Here is a 7,946-nt window from a genome sequence, read left to right on the forward strand (position 1 = left end):
GGAGTGCACTTGGGCTACAATGTTTAGGTAGATGGTACCTGTGATCCATGCAATCAAACTTTTGCTCAAAGCAAAAAGCTCTTGCTTTGTGTAAAAGTGATGTGAGAAATATGCACCTGCGGCACCCCATTTTCCATTCAGGATTTCTGAACTCTATTAACCTCTGAGACCACAGACATTTATGCAGTTGGCTGATTTTCAGTCAGACATAATAAGGCACTTGCCTGTACTATGATAAGGCACTGTCATGAAGTATTAGAGGAGGAGGTGATACTGATACTGTATATCCATTGGGACAAAACTGTGACTGCTGGAGTAGCGTAATGCCAAATCTTCTAAATTTTATAGGTCATTGTGCCAAACAGACATACATATTTTCATACATTTATCCTTCAATGCTTGTAATGCAGTCTCAGTTCAGTTGTTTAAACTATCAAGTCTACTGTTGGTTTGAACCCTGTGCAGAGCCACACCTAACCTTCCTGGGGCTCTAAGCTAATTTCTGCTAAGATCTCCTACCTGTTCTGCGAGCCATTTTCTACTGACACACAGTAACACCTGACACCCCAGTACTCCCTCTACAATCCTCCCTCTTTTAAAACAGCTTGCTTCATCCATCAGTGAATAAGTAGACCAATATAGAGCAGAAAGGAGTATACATCTATTGAACTAACAACAAAAACAAACAAGATGTATTAAACAAACAATACATTAATAATATTAATATGGGTATTTTTAACATAAGCATACCAGCCATACCAGACGTGTGCAGTTGAAATATGCATGTGACTTTACATCCTAATAACAGTGATTTTATTAAGCATTTACAGGTTTTTTCTATTTTGAAACTCTATGTGTCTGCATACTCTCTCAAAATGTCTGGGTAAGGCCAACAAGCTATCTAGCAAGACACAGACCAAGAAGCTAAGTTAAGAAACTAAGTTAGCAAGTGATGTGCACCTGTTATTACTGACATTAAACTGGAAAATACTGGTTTACTGAACTGCTTAGTTCACTCTCATGGAGTAAATCATACTTAACGAAAGTCACTTCGACACAAACATAGAATTGTTTCTTATTTTGGAGGTCTTATGCAATGCGCGAGGCCCTACACAACATGAGCATATAGGCCCTGGGTTTCACCTGGGCAGACTGTTTATTGTTAAAAAAGGATAAACCAGCATGATCACCAGAGAACGGTCTACTAAACAGAAAAAAATGAATTTATATTTTTATTTGATTAAAAAATAAATAATAATAATCAATCATAATCATTACAACAAGGTTTTAAAAAAGTAAGAAACCACTGGTGTAATAACAACTAGTTAAAGAACAACCTGGATGAGAGAGACTGTTCTATACAGTAGGTGATGATATTTTATGTTATTTACTCCAATTTAGTTTAAGACTATGTCTTCCAAAACTTTTCATCTAAAAATTGGGTGGCTGTGACAGTGTTTTCGGGGCTCAGACACAGTTTCCCAGTTTAAAAGTAGACTCAAGACTCTCTTTAATCTGGCATACACATAATTCATCCCATAACCTCATACTCCAGTACATTTATCCTGAATAGCAACTACGCTAATACCCATATCCATGTTTTCTTTATTTTTCCACCTACTGTATCCCGAGGCATCTGGAGATTGTGTCAGCTTCAGTAGACAAAGTTCAACCCTGCAAAGTTCCTGCTTAAATGTACCTTAAACTTGTTAATTTAAATAACTTCTGTTATATTTAACTTTCAGCTGCATAACACACATGATGTTATATCATTTCTATCTGTTATCACCCAGATGAGGACGGGTTCCCTGATTGAGTCTGGTTCCTCTCGAGGTTTCTTCCTATTGCCATCTCAGGGAGTTTTTCCTTGCCACTGTCGCCATCACCCTTGGCTTGCTCATCAGAGACATTTCGTTTATCATTCATTTACTGTATTCACACCATTATTATCTAGACACATTTTTCTCACACATACACACTTCCATAAATTTTCTTTTTTAAATTTTCTTTTCATTTTTGTGAAGCTGCTTTGAGACAATGTTTATTGTTAAAAAGGCTAAATAAAATTTTTTTTAATTGAATTGAAAATCAAATATTCATCTTTTGATCTCAAGCCCAAATTTCTTCAGTGTATAGCAAAAATGTCCAATACTTTCATAAAGGGGACTAAATAATCAAATTATCACATTTGGATCCCACATTTGAAAAGACACCCAGAAGACCCCTTAAGGCCAAAGCAACAAACCTCTTGTACTGTACCTACTGTATTGTTTACATTACTGGAAATTAATATGATTTGTAGTATTTTACTGCACAACTGCCTTGCAATAAAATCATATCTAGTTCAGCAATATCTTCATTACTGATCTATTCAAGCAAAGTATATCTCTTTCTAAGAACACTTTGGCAGCTATGTCGATGGTTAAGTTGAAGATCTCCACAGCTCTCTAAAGCCCAGATGCTTAGAATAGTATTTTAAATTCTGATGGTATATGCGTACGGCATGGCATGAACAACAGGTAGCGTATCAGGTTTCCAGCATGTTGAAGAATGTTCTGACACATGATGCCTCAGCACCAAGTACATTTGGCCCAGTCATGCAATCAGTATTAAAGTGTATTAAAGATAGTGGCACTGACAAAGTTTCAGTGTTGTCATGATGGATTTATTTGTAAATGATCCTAACTTGACCTTTATTCATGGCAGACCGCCAAAAAGAAAAAAAAAACTAATACAGTATATAAATCCTATTAATACACTTACTATACTTATAAGTATAAGATATAATTAAAATTTTATACTTATAATTATAAAAGAAATAATTTTAGTTCACACAGTTCATTGAACAGATGGCTGTTTGTCTTTGGTCTCATCCACTTCTGATGTGCCACAAGGGATGATCAATTCTTATTTTGATTAAATGTTTGTTTCAAATAACTGACAATTGAGTATGTATTTACTGTAGGCTCACTGAAAACATTGAAATGTCTGCCTATTCATTTGAGAAATTTTCCTTAGAGTTATTGTTGCACCAATTCATTGCATTTGACCAGCATACAGTATCTGGTTTGATCCAGACATGGCATCTTGCAAGAGAGGGCAAGAAGCTTAAACCTGCTTTTCTAAATAAGACCAGGACTTCCCCTCGTAGGCAAGCATGGACCAGTATATTGCATCTAATTTTAGACTTGTGAATCAGCTTGCCCTTAGCCTCTGCTGTAACTCACTAAAGGACACATCCTCTATCAACTCCCATGGCTCAACAATGACTAGGACCAGAGCCGGTTCTTCAGCTGTAGCCAGCAAGAGGGGACTGCATGTGACAAATTCACAGAAACTTTTGTTTTAAATTACCCATGGTCCAGTACCTTCTTGTGCATTGGCCTTTTCTCTTTTTATTTCATTTTATTCAATGTTAATGAGTGAAATCTGCAATTTGTAAAAGATGCTATGCCAATAAATATTTATAAGAAATACAGATGTGCAAATTCAGAGCGTAATGAAAGACATGACCTACGAAATATGGGCAGAGACTCTGCAGACTGTGCATCTAAGAGAGTTGCTGTGTAAAAATATCCACGGTTCATTTTCAGACATAGCAGCCACTGCCTGTACATGGTCGCACAGTAAATAGACTCTTTCTCTCTGTCACATTGCCATGTGTCTCGCTGGCATAAACAGTAGCCAACTTTGCTTGTCCCTTACACAAATACACTTAAAGGGAAAGAATAATAGAAAAATATATACCCTGGAATAGCCTGGCTCTAAGTAAGGACTGATCAATGACATGCTGTAATAGGAGAAGACCCCATCCAAAAATATTAAATTGTCTCTTTACAGAACAATTTGGCCAACAAAAAAATAAAACCTAGATTAGTTTAAATTATTTAATTATTCGGTTGGTGGTAGCTCAAATGGGCTCTAAGTCTCTGGGTTTCTGAACAGAAAGTTGGAAGTTCAAGCCCCAGCACTACCACACTGCCACTGTTGAGCCCTTAAACAATGTCCTTTACCCTATCTATTTCAGGGGCACTTTGACCTGGCTGACCCTGAAATCTGACCTCCAGCTTCCAAACTGGGTTATTTAAAAAAATTCACTGTGCTGTAAGGTACATGTAACAAATCTTATTTGGATCTTAATTATTAGCCCTATGTAAATAGGAAATTAGCTGTTACTATAAAAAACAACAACAAAAAACTTGGGCTTTGGGCTGTACCCAAAGTAATGCAAAAGTAGGCATGTTTTTTTTTTTATTATTATTATTAACTGACATGCTTAGTTTAAATGTAAATCCCCTGTGTTGATGTCTTCAATACTGGTCTCTGCTTCTTTAAACTTCTTTATCCATTTGTGCAAATTGCTCTTGTTAGTGGTGTCACCTCTGTAAACATTTAGTAGTGCAGTGGGAGACCATCAGCTGCGACAAAAGCCCCTTTTCCACCACAGCAGTCCTGGAGCCATCTCTAAGCCCATGCCCAATTTAGAACCAGTTCATTGTATTCTGACAACCAAAGCACCAGCCCTCAGACGGAAAATCCAATTCCCCTTTGCTCGGCTAGAACAAGCCACTTATCATTCACTTATGACGGCCAACTAAAAGTTTGTGACTGCCCCCTTTAAACCATAGACTCAATATGCAATAGGCAGCTGAAATGCTTTCTAGTAATGATAAAGCCTGGAGAACTGCTCGCAAAGCCATGTTGAAGTTTGCCATTGTTTTTGCTGATAGCCTTTTTATGCCGCTAGCATTGCTGCTAGAGCTAGCATTCTCACTATCATTGCTGCTAGCACCATGCTAACAATGCTGGGAAAGTAGAGACATACACGGACATTTACAGTGACATAATGACCTCTTAGAAGGCTTGTTTTTGACTCGGAATAGCACCAGACATGACATCTTCATTTTGATGGAATGTGGGATAAAGGAGATTTTCAAAGAGGATTTGAGATTTGGGTTTAATGATGCCACAAATGCATCACCGGTGATTAAGACTACATCGAATAGTACCTTTGTATAGAAAAAGAGTATCTCATTCTACCAACATGTGCAATCTAAACGACCTGTGTCAATTAATAAAGTCTTATGGTTAGCTTAGCTTAAATGTACCTTAAACTTGTGATTGCTATCAGCTCTGGTGGTATAGAAAATAAATTAAGCAAATAGATTAGAGAATTTAGCAGTGCTTCGATATACACTGTACTAATTATTGTCCCAAAAAATTGCTGCAGTGATTATCGCAAGCCTCCTATTTAAAATATTTTCATACCCCTCACTAATTTTATTTGTCTACTATGGTTATCAGAGTCCCACCATTCAGCACAACCTGAAGGTGCTGATTTACTCTCCATGAGAGTTTTTCCTTACCACTGTTGGCTAGATAATGATATAAATATGTATAAAAATTTTGTTAAGCTACTTTCTAAAAAAAAGTAGCAAAAGTTCTACAATAATTAAATGCAAGTTAACCCAAGTGGCACAGTCGCTTGGTGGCAAGCTCTTGCTTTTACCTCCTGGATTGGGGGTTTAAAGTGTTTTCATGGTGGGTTGTGTCCCACAGTCTGAGGACATGCACAGTAAGTTTAGTGGTTTTTCCATATTACCCACATAAATTAATGAAATAATTAAAATCCACTGCATTTGGTATTAGATTAACAGAATAATTAAACAATATGATGTGATAATTTTTTTAGATTCTTTAAAGTAATCACTCTTTACCTTGATGACAGCTGTGCACATTCTTCTTCTTCTTTGTCTTTCAGCTAATCCTTTTCAGGGGTCGCCACTGCGAATCACCTAACCCTATCCTCTGTGTCCTCTTCTCTCACCCCAACTAACTTTATGTCCTCTCTCACTGCATCCATAAATCTCCTCTTTGAATTCTAAATTTGCTTTAGACCTCCTGCCTGACAGTTCCAACCTCAGCATCCTTCTACCAGTATGCTTACAATCTCTCCTCTGAACATGTCTAAACCACCTCGATCTGGCCTTTCTGACCTTACATCTAACATGGGTTGTCCCTCTGATGGAGTCATTCTTGATCCTATCCATCCTTGTCACTCCCAAAAAGAATCTCAACATCTTCATCTCTGCTACCCTTCAACTCTGCCTCCTGTCTTTTCTTCAGTGCCACTGTCTCTAAGCCGTAGAGCATCGCTGGTCTCACCACTATCTTGAACATCTTTCCTTTCACTCTCGCTGATATTCTTTTGTCACATACAGTAACACCATCTCCATAGATTTTTCTCCACCTGTTCCACCCAATCTTGTTAAACAGACTAGTCAGAAACTCTACTGCAACGTCTCCTAAGCACTTCCAGACCTCCATAGGTATGTCATCAAGACCAACTGCCTTTCCACTCTTTATCCTCTTTAACTCCATCCCTCTTACTGATTTTTGCTACTTCCTGCTTTACAACACATCTTCTACTCTTCATTATCTTTTATTTTCCTCATTCATCATATCTTCAAGGTACTCCTTCCATCTTCCTATCACCCTTATGGCACCTGTCAGTACATTTCTATCCCTATCTTTAAACACTCCAACATGCTGCACATTCTTCCCATCTCTATCTCTTTGACACGCCAACCGATACAGATCCACCTCTCCCTCCTTATTGTCCAACCTAGCATACAAGTCCTCATATGCTCTTTGTTTGGCCTTTGCCACCTCTACCTTCACCTTTTGCTGCATCTCCCTGTACTCCTGTCTACTCTCTTCAGTCCTCTCAGTGTCCCACTTCCTCTTAGCTAGCCTCTTTCCCTGTATACACTCCTGGACTTCCTCGTTCCACCACCAAGTCTCCTTGTCCACTTTTCCCTTTTCTGATGATACACCAAGTACCCTCCTACCTTCTTCCCTAATCACCTATTCATTAGCTGTAGTTGTCCAGTCAACTGAAAGCACCTCTTGACCACCCAGAGCCTGTCTCAACTCCTCCCCAAAGAACTACACAACATTCTTCCTTTTTCATCTTTCACCACTTTCAGCACATCTGCTCTGCCTTTGTCTTTCATTCCATTCATCATGTGAATCAATTCACTAAAAATTTATTGGGATATAAATCAGCCAAGTCATTGTGTTTCACAGCCCTGGGGTAACCAAGTTAACCCTAAACTTTATTGTCTGTGTAAGTGATTGTTATCCTAATGTCTGCATGGGTTTTCCCCGGGTTCTCCAGTTTGCATCACCCATTCACATCAATAAAGATAGCAACAGGATCATTAGCACCCAGGGCTTACCCATCCCCATGGAAGCCAAAGGCCAGCCTGTCTGGTCCAGTTCCACAAAAAAGCAAATAGCACAAATTGCTGGAAAAAGTCAGTACTGGTCATGATAAAATAGAAAGGCACCAAAACACCCAGCGAACCACACCCTGCTATGTCTGGGGTACAGGAGGCAAAGAGGTCAAGGCGTCAGACCTCAGGGCCCATATTAACAGAGCTTCTAAGCCTAAAAGTTGCTCCTAATGATAAAATTTTTTGAAAATTCCAAGAATTAAAAGATTTTCTTAGAATTTCCCTTTAAATTTAGAACTAAATCGTAGTAAAGATAAAAATAATTCATGAAACATCTTAGACCTATAAACAACTCCTAAGGTAAAAATTGTTAAGAGTAGAGAGGAGGCTTAAGAGGCTTAAGAGTTTCTATAGCAGAGGACAAAATGGCAGGAAGAAGAAATATTCTAATATTCTTAACTTTAAGATATTTAGCCCATAAAAGATATTATATATTCTATTTTCACACAGAGTGTATTTTAAGACCTTTACAGATTTTTCTATCAACCAGTCACAGTCCTTCAATTGCTGCGTCATTCCTACTGTAGCAACGGGGTCAGTCACACCACCTCACTAAGATAAAAGTGTTTTACTTTTCTTAATCAGAGTTGCTCTGAGACGTTTCCTACGTCACTTTTAGTCTAATAGCCAAGATAGAAGCCAAGATAG

This window comes from Clarias gariepinus, chromosome 6 (genome assembly GCF_024256425.1).
Source record: "Clarias gariepinus isolate MV-2021 ecotype Netherlands chromosome 6, CGAR_prim_01v2, whole genome shotgun sequence".
NCBI lineage: Eukaryota > Metazoa > Chordata > Actinopteri > Siluriformes > Clariidae > Clarias > Clarias gariepinus.